The sequence below is a fragment of the Rhopalosiphum maidis genome, chromosome 2 (assembly GCF_003676215.2).
Source record: "Rhopalosiphum maidis isolate BTI-1 chromosome 2, ASM367621v3, whole genome shotgun sequence".
Lineage (NCBI taxonomy): Eukaryota > Metazoa > Arthropoda > Insecta > Hemiptera > Aphididae > Rhopalosiphum > Rhopalosiphum maidis.
In genome coordinates this window covers 26,688,355-26,702,101 of record NC_040878.1, presented here as the reverse complement: position 1 = coordinate 26,702,101, position 13,747 = coordinate 26,688,355, and the positions used below count along the sequence as shown (strand labels likewise).

Sequence of the window (13,747 nt, the reverse complement as noted above, 5' to 3'; positions counted from 1 at the left end):
ATATCTTTAGTACAAAAAATATAAGACAACATTATTATTGGACATTTGAAAATAATATTTTTTTTATAATATGTATATGATAAAAACAATGTTTTGGAGTATAGAGTTATGAAATTCTCAAAAATAACATTCTTTCTAGAAATTATAAACTCTATCATTTAAAATAATTGGGGATAGACAACTTTAAGTACAAATACAATTTTATTTTATACTGAATAGTATCTCTTCCCACACAAAATACAATTGTAATTTATTTGTATATCAATTCAATAGAAATATAAAAATTGTTTCAATCAATAACATTTTTCTGAGTAAAGTTTCTGATTCTTTTTATATAAGGAAAAAATGTTAAGAGCAATAGACATTATGTAAAATCAATGTACATTTTACCTAAAGTTCTGCTTAGAATCTATCAAAGATTTGAAGTTTGCAAATTTTAGTTTGTTTTATTAGTAATTACAATGACATATTACTTAAGGTTTTGTGTGTTAACACTAAGTATAGTAGAACAAATGTTTAGACCATTATTATATCTATACAATTTAATTTGAAACATATATATGGTACATTAAAAAAAAAGATTAGTTTTGGATGTCCCAGATGTTTCCAACTACGCATTAAAGTTCAATTCTCTGTCAGGAAGAAATAAACTTCAAACAATATTTTCTAACCTTTGTTATGATTTAAGTAACTTCAAATTTTTGTAATACTTTAAATGAAAATGGATTTTTAATAATTTCTATTAATATACTATATTTACCATACACATTTTACAATTTTAATTTTAAATTCTTTAAAATGCAGTAAAAATGTATTTATATATGTTATTATACAAACTACAATTTCAAAATTGTAAAATATATTAAAGCTATTAATTAAACGTTGTTCAATTTAAAGTAAAAACATTGAATTATTTTACTTATATTTTAATACAATGTTTAATATTATGATTTAAAAATGTAATATAAGGTTACTTAATTATGTTTATTACTAAATTAGATATATTTTTAAAATTTTATTTTATTTGCAATGTTTTATTTCAATCATAAATAAATTATCTCTTATGTTAATGGTTTATTATTTTTCTTTTTTTCTTGTAATCTCAATTTATACAAATAAATATAATACCTATATAAAATGTATCATAAAAGGCGCTCTACAAAAATAAACATTATTTTTAGAACAATACACGTCATAGTTTTTGCCAAAGTATACAAAATGAGATGAGAACTCAACCCATCAAATGCGTACATTTCAAAACTTATTTGCATAAGTTTAGCAGAATAAAGCTAATTTTAATCTTGCAAATTAAAGTTTGGTATAATTTGTAATCATCAACTTTCTAAAATAATTCTTAATCTTTCTTAATACTTGTAATTTTCCATGGTTTGAAAGTTATTTAATTTGGTCATAGAAAAATATATTTTAATCAGAAATACCTATGCATAAATTAACCAAAAAAAAAAAAACAGAATTTATTTCAATAAATTACATTTTATAATTATATAAATGTTTTATAAAAATTACGCTTAAAGTTGTTATATAATTAAATATTAAAATATTAAGTTACCAATTTTGTTTTATTTGATGTAGTTTTCTACATTTTAAAAAGCTATTCAATATTATATATTTTTTTTCATACTTATCAATAAATATATTTATATTTAACATTATGCACTTATACCCGTCAACCCCAATTCAGTTTGCTGACTTTATTATTAGATTACTACTGAGTGTCTTGAATACAGAGAAAATTTCACATAACAACAATATAATAAACATATTAAATTATGTGCATAATGTATTATAGTAGTGATATTCATAGATAGTGGTTACATTTTGTGGTTATATTGTTTAATTTTGAACTCAAGTATAAACCGTCGGAATAGGGTTTGAAATTATTCACCAATACATACCTGTTTTAACAAGAAAATGGGTTAACAAACAGGGATAAACTTGTACATGAATCTCGTTAATTTAACGTGTTAATTAAACAGTATTTTTCAGATGGTTAACTCTGGAAATTTTGGTTAAGCCTTGGATCAGAAGACTATTAGAAATGACTAAAGAAAATGAATCATAGTTATTTCCGTTGTAAAGTATAATTTATTATATTTTTCTATTTTAACTCAACCTTTATTCAAATAAAAACAATTTAAAATAATACAACTTATTTAGTCATTAATTATTCCACTGTAAAAAATGTGTGTACAGTTATTGCATTTCGCGTAATAACATACAACAACTATAAGATAAAACTGTATAATAACATCATAAAATAATATATATTATTTTATATTTAAATATGTATTACAATCTATTATACATAATTATACAAGAACTATCATAAAAGACAAAAAATAAACAAGGTTATGTTAAACACTTGAAGAATAGACCATTCAGTGACAAAGCTTTATTAGAAATGATTAATATTTATAAACAAAATATAACTACGGACAAACATTAGCAATGAATTTATAAAAATGAGTATATATTCCTATCTGTTTTTCAACAAATATGACTTATACTTACTATAGGTAACTAATGCCTATTATGGCTAATACCCATATAATAGATATAATGATCTTATCAACTGAAAACACTAATGAAGCAAATCATTATTTTCACTGTCCACAGAGAAATCAACAAAATATACTGCGATGGAACAAAAAAGTTACCCAATAATATCTACTTCAAAAGTATATAATACTATAGCAGTATAGCCTTTTAAACTTTCAAATCATAGTACCTGACATCATTTAATGAGTTTATGAGTACACCATTTTGCAGTACTCGGGTGTATTGAAATAGTATTTGGTGTAATGATGTCAATATGTCATACTAACAAAAGCGTAGAAATAAAATAATATAATAATATACTAAAGATAATATATTATATACTTTTAGATTCTGAACAGAGTAATATATTTTTTTTTCTGTCGTTATGTTTTAGAGCATTAATGAACATGTACTTCCATATTCAACTTTATGAGTAGTTTCTGCTAGAAAATTAAGTATTATAGGTATTTTAAAATGAACAATAACTGAAGAAAATTCAAATTTTTTATATTAATTGAAAAAACTATAAATTAAATTATAAAAACACCAACATGGACTTTAAACACTTTACAGACATTTAAAACGTTTATTTTTAAAAAAAAATCTACTTATCTCGATAAGATTTATTTTTTATATCAAAAAGCTTGAAAATATAATACATTGATTCTCCATAATTTGTTCTTACAATAGTTAGAAAATATTAAAGATACAAAGTAATAAACCAGTTTAAATTATTTATTCAATACATTCACAACTTTTTATGTCAAATAAGAAGCGTACATATATAATATATGATATGGAATTATACAAATACTCATAGTCATAATCATTTTTTATAAATTTAAATATCATGTGTTCTGACTTTAATTATGTCAAAAATCAATTAATATAATAATTAATAATATACCATAGTTCCAACCCTAAGCGACACTACAAGTCAAACTAGCCAGGTAAGGTTAGGTATTGGCATCAGAATTGATACAGATGAGGTACATAATAATATATGATATAAAAAATAGTATTTAAAAAACTAAAATACCGGTTTTGTGGTTTTTTTCCCGAAATGTAGTGATGGAAACGACAACTATATATTTGTATCCCTATTTATAATAATAATACATAATATAGGATACATAATATTAGCTTCTTTTACCTGATGTAATTATTAATAAATTATAAGAAATAAGAATTTAGTATTCTATTAAAATCAACAAATGAAAAATAATTTGAATAATAGATAACAATATTATGATGTTATAAAACTTCTTTATTATAAATTAAAATAAACATCAATGTGGTTTTTTATTAACATTTGATATCATAACATATTTTCGGGACGCAGTTGGATTATTAAAAAAGGTATACTGGGACGCAAATAGGCTATGGCCATTTTTTGAACCTTTTTTGCAGGATGCAACTCGCCTACTGATAATAATTTCAGACTCGAGTAGTAGGCACCGTTTTCATGTACTTTAATGTTGACACAGTATCCGAACCGCAAATAGGCTGTTGGCATTTATTATATTATTAGTATATTTTCTTGGAATTCAATATAAATTTTGAATATATTTAAATATTTTGTGGTTGTATACGAACTGAGTTCCAATGTAACTTTTTATAACGAATTGAGTCCCGGGTTGTTTTAGGATTTACAACAATTGAGTCCCTTGACATTTTAGGTATAATACTAATTGAGTCCATAATTTCATACTGAGTCTCGTCAAACTTTAAAATAAAGAAACATTTTCTTTTCCATTTTTATAGACTTAGGACTATATTTGTCAAAATGTAATACAAGATCCACGTAAATTTTCTTGTATTTATAAAAGCTATAAAAATACATATAAGCAATTTATTTTTATAAGCATTTGAATTACAAATTTATACAAAATTACGAAAATTTACAAATTACAAGTATTTTGCAGTAAAAACGTATTAAATATTCAATTATTAAAGGTAAGAATGAATATATAATATAATGTTCATCGTAAGTAGTTCATATATATATATATATATATATATATATATATATTAATGCCACGCGACATTATTCCCACTGTGCCTGGACAGTTGATTTTCAATTTTACTCAAAATAATCCTCGGATTCAATTAGTATATTTTTAGATTCCAAACACCGGATTCAATTAGTATATTATGTGTCGTGTGTACCCGAGAAATAATTAGTATATTATTTTTTTCCCATTCAGGTATATGAATATGTATGGACTCAATTAGTAGACAGTGCATTTTATAAGTATGATTATTATAAAAATAAAAAATACTAATATCTAAGTATATTAAATAATAATGTAAGAAACAAAGCCCAGAGTATTAATTGTAAACACCTATGGGAAAATTCTTCTACATTTCATTAAAAAATATACAAATTTGAATACTTAATAGTTTTTTGACTAGGGATTAGTTTCGCCTAAGGCTTCAATCATTTCCGTGGGATTCTCTGACCTGTTTGCCGATCAAACTAAAACTAAGAGGTCCGTAAACAAAAATCTGTATTGACTGATTTATTTTTAAACTCAGCCTTTGTAAATTACATTTTAATAATATGTAAATATTAGGTAATTAATATGTTAATAGTAGTATTAAATAACAATAGCTCTGAATTCAGTATTAATATAATATTATACCGCGGTCGCAATACGTATTTTCGATACAGTACTACAGTAATAACAGTAGTATTATGCGGTACAATATAACATACACATATTATTATATATTATTGTTGTAGGGAAAATTTGGCTGCGGAAAATGCGTTAAGCATACCAATGCCAATGTTCAATATGTTTGTATTTCAGTGGACTTAGGTACCAATAAACCGCAGAACAGTTAACAGAGTATAAAATAGTGCAACACCAACAGTTGTTATCGACAATCTACTTGTCAGTTACGGATTTACGGTAGTATCTACCTATATAAATATATATATATATATATATATATATATATATGCTTCAGAAGTTTATTTTGAGAGATTAACACCGGTGAACCGTACCTAATTACAGCCCAAAGGTAATTAAAAAAAATATACAAAATAAACTTTACACATAAGTATTTTGCTAGGTACTTTGTGTAATAGTTAATGGAATTTATAGTTGTATAACTTGTATAATATTGTACAAGTTAGTGTTCGTTAAAAAAAAAAAAACTCGTTGCTGATACTCGTCCTTTATAGAAATAAAACAAAACTAATTGTCGTATCACGATTTGTTTTGGAAAAATCAAATCTTCGATTATCGTTTTGAAAGAAACCGTTTTCAATTAATTTAAACACTTTTACTAATTCTTAAAAAAAAAACAAACTAATTTAATTACTGTGTTTTCAAAAATGCAATGCGTATACGTACATTTTAAATTTAGAGCGATGGATGTACTAATTTCACAATAATACTAGTGTGTGTTTTTTACTATAATGAATACTGTTATATTATTATGTTTTAGATCAAAAACATTATTGGCGGAAACATAAGAGTTTAACGTATATTATTTTATTTTATACACATAATATGATATTTTTAAATGCAATGTTTTTGGAAAAAAATAGTTCTTCCTACTGTATTACTAATAGTAAAATAAATTACTTTACATAATAGCAAGATAAAAAAAACATAACTTAAAAATATATACTTAGTGATATAGGCAGATAGATTTCTGCTCAAAATAGTTTTTTTTTTTTTATATATAAGTTTAAGGGTATACTATCATTGAATTCAAATTTAACACATCAATCACACTGACCCACTCGCCACCTACCGTACAACAGACAGCATCCACTAACACGTTTTTTTCTTTTTTTTTTTTTTGAATAATCATTAATGTCTGAAGTAACGTAAAACATCTCCCCTCTACCAATTGCGATGGTGGTGTAATGGTCAGCATAGTTGCCTTCCAAGCAGTTGATCCGGGTTCGATTCCCGGCCATCGCATATATTTTTGCATTGTAAATATTTTTGAATTGCAAATAAATGGCTTAGTATAATGTATTACGTCTAAAAGTAAATAATTTAATATAATCAATGAATATTTAAGTATTATAACATCACCATTAATTGTTTTTTTAAATATATTATAATTGTATTAAAGTAGGTATATGTTAGAAATTGTTTCTTAAATTCAAACCGAAACGAGAAACATACATTACTTATATTAGTATTTAATATGTCAACAACTTTTTTGGTTTTTAACATTCAAAAAGGTAAAAAAGTATGTCATGAAAATAATGTAAAAAAACCACGTATAAAAATGAGATCTTAACGTTTCATTATCTATACAGTATACAATATACATACCTATATTATATTTTTTCGTTATAAGAAGATTACGGATGGTATTATAGTATTATACTTCCATTCAAATAAAAGTATAATGTATCTATTACTGCATATTATTTGACACGTTAAAACGCGTGACACAGTGATGACGCTATAATTTATCTATAACGCGTTATTCATTTATTACTATTATACATGCAATACATGAATTCTGATCTAATATTAAAGAAAAATTCTTATTGCTCGAATGCGTTTTAAATGTTCAAATATGTGTTCCTTTTTGCTTTAAAACAAACTTCTATTCATAAAAAAAAAAAAAAAAATACAACAAATATTAACAACCATTATACTTTTACCGCTTCACACAGAGCGTAAATATCGTGCTCGTGGCAGGCGAAAAAGACGCAAAAGAAGAGTGAACATCACTTACATTACAATATATATTATCATATGACTCGGTAATGGTAAATGTGTTAAATGCATAATGCATATTATATTATATATTATTATACATAGATAACACGGAGAACACGCGTATTACGCAATCGAATGCCTGCTACTAAATTAATCATGTATAATATAACATTATATATTTTATACGATAGGTATGCCAGCATATATGTATATGATTAGTTCCGTTTCGCGCCTATTATATTTGCTTTTGGATAATGAGCGGCGAGAAAAATATAATTCAAAACGGGACCTAAGAATATACCCTTACAGAGTATTAAGGGTAACCTTAGGATCTTTCACTATAACACTCAATGTAGATGATTTTGATACGATGTATTCCAATACTAAGTCATTTTGAACGGAGATAATGGCGGTATACCTACAGGCTACAGGTTAGGTATGATTTTTATAACATCTAAAAATATTTATTATTCGTATTCCCATAATTTTATTTTTATATTATAGCAGGCTGCAAAATTATGAAAACATTGAAATTGAAAAAAATATTATTACAATACACGATATTATATTATAATAAATATTTATTTTCAAGTGACGTAATCAACTGCACTATGGCGGTACTTCCTACTGCTCAATTTGGGTTTTATAGACCGTTGGAATAAGGTAGAGTTAACTTTAATATATTATGTAAAAGTGAATCGACTTAATAAAAACTTAAAGGTTGGAGTGTTGTCTTTTAGTATTAAACTGAATTGACTTATTATAAAAATTTAATATAAATTTAAAAATATAATCTATATTTTTACGTATGTGTTTACGATATTTTAATTTTAAATAAGTCATAAATATACAATAATATATTGAAATTTAAAAATGCTCATTACTTGATTAAAAATTAAGTTATTGAAAACAACTAACGTATTAACACAGATAATATTTTTACCGTTATATTTTATAATAGGTCAACTCGCTTTAATAACATTAAAGCTAACAACACAACGATATACAAAAGCTGAACGCCAGTTTACTTTATCTACGTTGTACATTTGTAAGACGGTGATAATGCGTGTGGATATTGTAACCTATGAATACAATTCGAGATTCGAAAGAACACTGACTAATTACAACCTAGACCAAACATAATGACAGAGACGCATCAACGCTTGAAAAACATTTTTAGATTCTGAGCGGAACGATGAATGTATTGATTTTACCTGCAATAGTATGTGGTTTGTGTGTATGTCTTTGAACACGATAAGAAGTCGATAAAATGCTTTGTTCTTCAACTTTGAAGGTAGTTTCAAACAGTAAAATAGATTAAAAGTGTACTTTAGAGTAGTAAAAATTAAAAATGTTCAAAATAATTGGGAAAAACAAACAAAAATCTAAGGCAAAACTGCAGGAATCTAACCTTACGTGAAACCAGTATTTGACAAAATCGATGTTATTTGTGTATGTGTGTGTGTGTGTGTAATTTAAAAACGAAAACCTTAGGTATTTTAAATGTCCATCAAATTTTAATACTATTCTTTCTTACGTATAAAATAATATTCAAAATATTTTGACCTTTAAGAATTGTTTTTAGACATTTGAAATTTACTTTAGTTTTTTTCTATAGGTTATCTATATGCATCTCTAGATAAACATACTTTAGATTTTAACACGAAATTCTTCATAAGTTGGTTATTTACCAATTAAGAAATACCAAAAATGTATTAATACAATATTTTTTATAAACGTTTAAAGTAAAAAGTTTGAAAAAATTTGTATAAGGTTTAAAAAAATTTAAAAATTATTTTATTAGGTTAAATTTTTTTTATATCTAATATTTGGAATTTAATACAAGATTCCTTGTATAGTTTTTCTACCTAAAACGAAAATAAAAAGTTCACCTGAGAGTAACGTTCATTTTTTATGACGTTTGAAGTTCAAATTTTTATTACCTATATTGCTTATTTATTCATAAAATAACTATTTCTCCTCAAACGATTATTTTTATATCGTAATTCGTAATATTCAAAAATAAATAACCGTAGTAGATACTTTACATTTTCATACTATTTTTTTTTTTTAATATTTTGACTTTTTGAGATATTTATAAGTAATTGAAATTAAAAATATTTTATTTTTCATAAATAACGATAAAAAATCATCAGCTAGGATAAAATTCTTGAAAAATTAAAACAAATTATAAATATTAATAGTCTACTGTAATATAATAGTAAAATGAATTACTCTATAGAAATATAAAATAATATTTCATGATACAGGTTGATAGATTTCTTCACACAGTTATAAAAAACGATTTTTATAGATATTATAATAAAATATAATAAAACATATTATACTGTCTCCGCTAAAAATCATTTTTCGTATACAATGGTATATCATTAAGTTCAAATTTAACACTTTTTAAATTCCTAGGCATATTTGTTTCTGAGTAATAATAAGCAAATTGTTTTCTGGCGTGCTCCATAAAGATATTTTTATTTCAAGTCCGCTTTTGCCTAGCCTTGATTACGCTTAATTACAGATCCACTCATAAATTATGAGACTATGGACAATAGAACTGGAAAGTCTACAGGGATATTATGTCTCTGTATTTAAACATTTCAAACTAATTTTCCCTAACATCCCGATTTGTCCATAGACTGAGGTACTAGAATCTAGATTGTAGTCAACCACAAAGTCGTATATAATACTGTGGTGAATCAAAATGTTCTAATTTTCCGGCTCTCTCCGTTTAACTCAATAAAAATCTTATATCAGTAATAATAATTAATAATAATCAATAACAATTATCTATCTTTTAAAAATATTTTCCTAAATAAATCAGTTTTAAGTTTTATTTTTAATAATTTACACTGGCACCTTATTTTTGTAATTTACTATGCATTTATGTCTCGCATATGGATGGCGTAAGTACTATACTGTTGATAGTATTATTATATTACTAAATAGGCGTACTACAACACGAGAGCGTTCCGAATTTTTGATTATTATTAATTATTAATACTAATATAAAGGATACGACGTATTATTTACCATGTGCCTTTGTCTTTGCAGACATCGAGATTTCGTAGGTTCGAATAGGCGAGTCGTATATAATATTATATAATGTTATACCTGCGTAAATCATAATATACTGGTCAGTTCCATAGTCCGGTAGGACTTTCGTGTCGTAAGATACCTAAATCATGTCATTTTGTTTTGTACGTGGGATAGTAAAATTATGTTATGCATATCCTCATTTTACATCTATTTTGAATAATCATAAAAATTATAGAGTAAACTATTTTTTATGATTTGTTTTTTTTTTCGTGATAATTTCATAATAGGTAAAAATCAGTCTATTGCTTAATACTTAAAATAGGTGCTTGCTATATTACTCATTGTTTGTTGTTTATTGATTTAAATATTAATAGTGCATTTAATATTACAGCGTACTGTATAATATAGGTATGTTAAATGCATCCATATAACAGAATTATGTTCTATATGCATAACGATTAAAAACGATATACGTTTAAAAATAGGAGCAAATTCGTTTTTATAGTCTATACTTTATTACTTTATTATATTATGTCTTTTTTTTTTTTGTAGTGAATGTATAAGGGTGATTCTTAATTATATATTTTTTTCTATGATTAATCCTGGCTGAATTACATAATGAGTAATAACATTTGGCCAAAGAATTTTTGTTTTTCGGAAACTCGCCAGTGATTTGATATTTTTACTACGCTTAAATATAAATATATATATATATATATATATATATATATATATATATATATATGTATATATCTGTACCATATATTTACTACCATAATCGTAAATAGGTAACTACTATTTTTTTTTTTATATATATTATTAGGCAGTATTCCTGTTTGTACAAGGATTTCTTCTGTTTGATATTGTTGTTGTTATAATAATTTATTGTTTATGAATTTCCACTTAATATTAATTAATTTTTACTGTTGACTTCTTGGCAAAGGAAACATAAATTACCATAACGATTGTTTTTATTTTTTGATGTAGAATATACATATATTATAGTGATATTATAGTCATATCTCACGTAATTAATTATAATTTAAAAGCATTAAAAGTACTTTTTTTTATAAAATTAAAAATATTTGTTTATTATTTTTTAATTTATTATAATTTATAAAAATGTTATAAAGCATGACAATTTAACATAAGATTCCTCGTAGTTTTATCTACAAAGATTGAAAAAAAAGTTGAACAAATTACATCAATTTTTTATGAACGTTCAAAGTTAAAATGATGACTACGTTAATTATTCAAAAGTAAATAACGATTTCTCTTCAAGCTATTTTTGTTATTTTATTATTATTCAATAAAAATTAAATACAAAAAGGTAAAACCTTGTAAATTTATTTTAATTAATATATCTTATGTACAGTAAAATGTAAAGGCTAATTCTAAGTTATTTAAGATATTCTAAATTGTTTTTTATTCTATAACTGTTGAAATAACTTTATATTTTTGATTAAATAGCTTAAAAATGTATAAATTATTAAGAGATTCTTCATATGTTGTACTTATAACAACTAAGTTCAAATTTTGATAAAATTTGATGTTTAAATGAAACATGACAATTGTTTTCTGTAATATCTTAGTTATTTTGTTATAATATTCAAAATTATTATAATAGCACCTAATTATAAAAAATTATTTTTGTATATTATTACAAAAATTATTTTCCTAACACAATAATGTTTTCAAAATATTTTGATTAATTTTAAACTTTAATTTATATCACTTGTTTATCTAACCTATTCACATCATTCTATAATATAGTATTATGGTTTAAAACTTTGCACTTTAATATTAAAAGCAATCATGTAATATCATAATTAAGTCTCATAAAAATGTATAATTATATTATAATACCTTTAAGCAATATTTTTAGTTTGACATAATATTTTAAATATATTTGTTTAAATTTAAAATATTAAAAAATGAATAAAAAAATATATTGCGATGGCCGGGAATCGAACCCGGATCAACTGCTTGGAAGGCAACTATGCTGACCATTACACCACCAACGCAAGTGCCCTAGGCTAAATAATTAAATAATACTTAGTACCAGTATTATTGTAAGCAATTACATTAATTTAAGGTGATTATAATATTATATACATAAAAAACGGGATAAACAATTTTACTTTGATTCTAAAAAAAAATATGTTTTCATTGTTTATCATCAATTGACAATCGTTATACAATAACTATATAACTATATTAATTATTATTTATAAATGTAGGTAACCAAAGTTATTAATATAACTATTAACCTTTAATTACTTTGCAGGTTTAATTGAAGATTAATAGAATATAAAGATATAAAAATGTTATTTTGTATTGTTTTGGTGTAAATATTCTGTAAATTTTTCTTTTACGCACATGTAATAATACGGAGATTACAGGATTAAAACAGAACAAAATGAGTCCCGTCCGAAATTAGTAAAGACATATATAATAAATGGAAACCACCATTTTAAACTTACTTGTTTTACCTGATTTAGTGATTTATAATTTATATACATAGGTACCTTTACTCATAAAATATACTGACTTAATGATATAGGTACATATTAATATGAACAATTTAGTACTTATTTATATTATACTTAGTAAATAGTTATAAATATTTATAGTTAATAAATAATAATATTGTTTGATTTATTAAAAGAGTTTTTGTAAAATATGAAAACGATAATGTTTTATGTTTATAACACGTGGCGTCTACTGTGTCTAGACTCGTAATTTGCCATGTTATATATAACAATATACAATATACAGCATACACAATATGCTACATGTATAAACGTAATACACGGAAACAAATATCAACATAATATTTAAATATTTAGGTACTTACAATTAATATAATATATAGTTATAGGTACAAATGGTACAATAATATGATGATGTTGCTAATGTGCGTCGTAACTCCGCAATAATATTATAATACCTATTCGATCACTCGATTTTGTAGTATTTTTGTTCCACAGTTCAATATATAAAATATAATATAGTATATATGTGCGAAGATGTTTATAAGTAATATAGTTACGCATATATATTATAGGAAATTCGGATTGTTTGTATTACTGTTTTATCTCTATGAATTATGATGTGTATCTACTATATACTATATAGTAGTATTAAACAAATACATAAATGTGGTATGACAATCTTAAAAATATGTCATGGTGGGGGGAGGGTGGTTACGTCTAAATCCTTCCTGTATAATTGCACCACTTGTATCTACTGACTAATAATAAGTACTGCAGCTTTATTAATGTAATAATGTTATAGTACATTGTAACGCGCAGAGCACTAATAACTATTGTGTAGTAGAAAATATAAAATTTGCAGTTAACTTGACGAATATGAACGTTTTGTCGCTTTACTGAATTATTAGCTAAACTAAGTTAATGAATAGTAGAACACATAAT

General features: G+C 24.2%; 1 protein-coding gene and 2 non-coding genes across 4 annotated transcripts in view; 1 reads left to right on the top strand and 2 right to left on the bottom strand.

Moving 5' to 3' along the window:
- The window catches only part of LOC113553866 (sex peptide receptor-like), a 126,789-nt gene that overhangs the window by 86,620 nt on the left and 26,422 nt on the right, over positions 1-13,747 (bottom strand). The gene's annotated exons all lie outside the window — the stretch shown is intronic.
- Positions 6,429-6,500, top strand: Trnag-ucc. Its single transcript has one exon. It is a non-coding gene; the product is annotated as a tRNA-Gly (tRNA).
- Positions 12,263-12,334, bottom strand: Trnag-ucc. The gene has a single exon. It is a non-coding gene; the product is annotated as a tRNA-Gly (tRNA).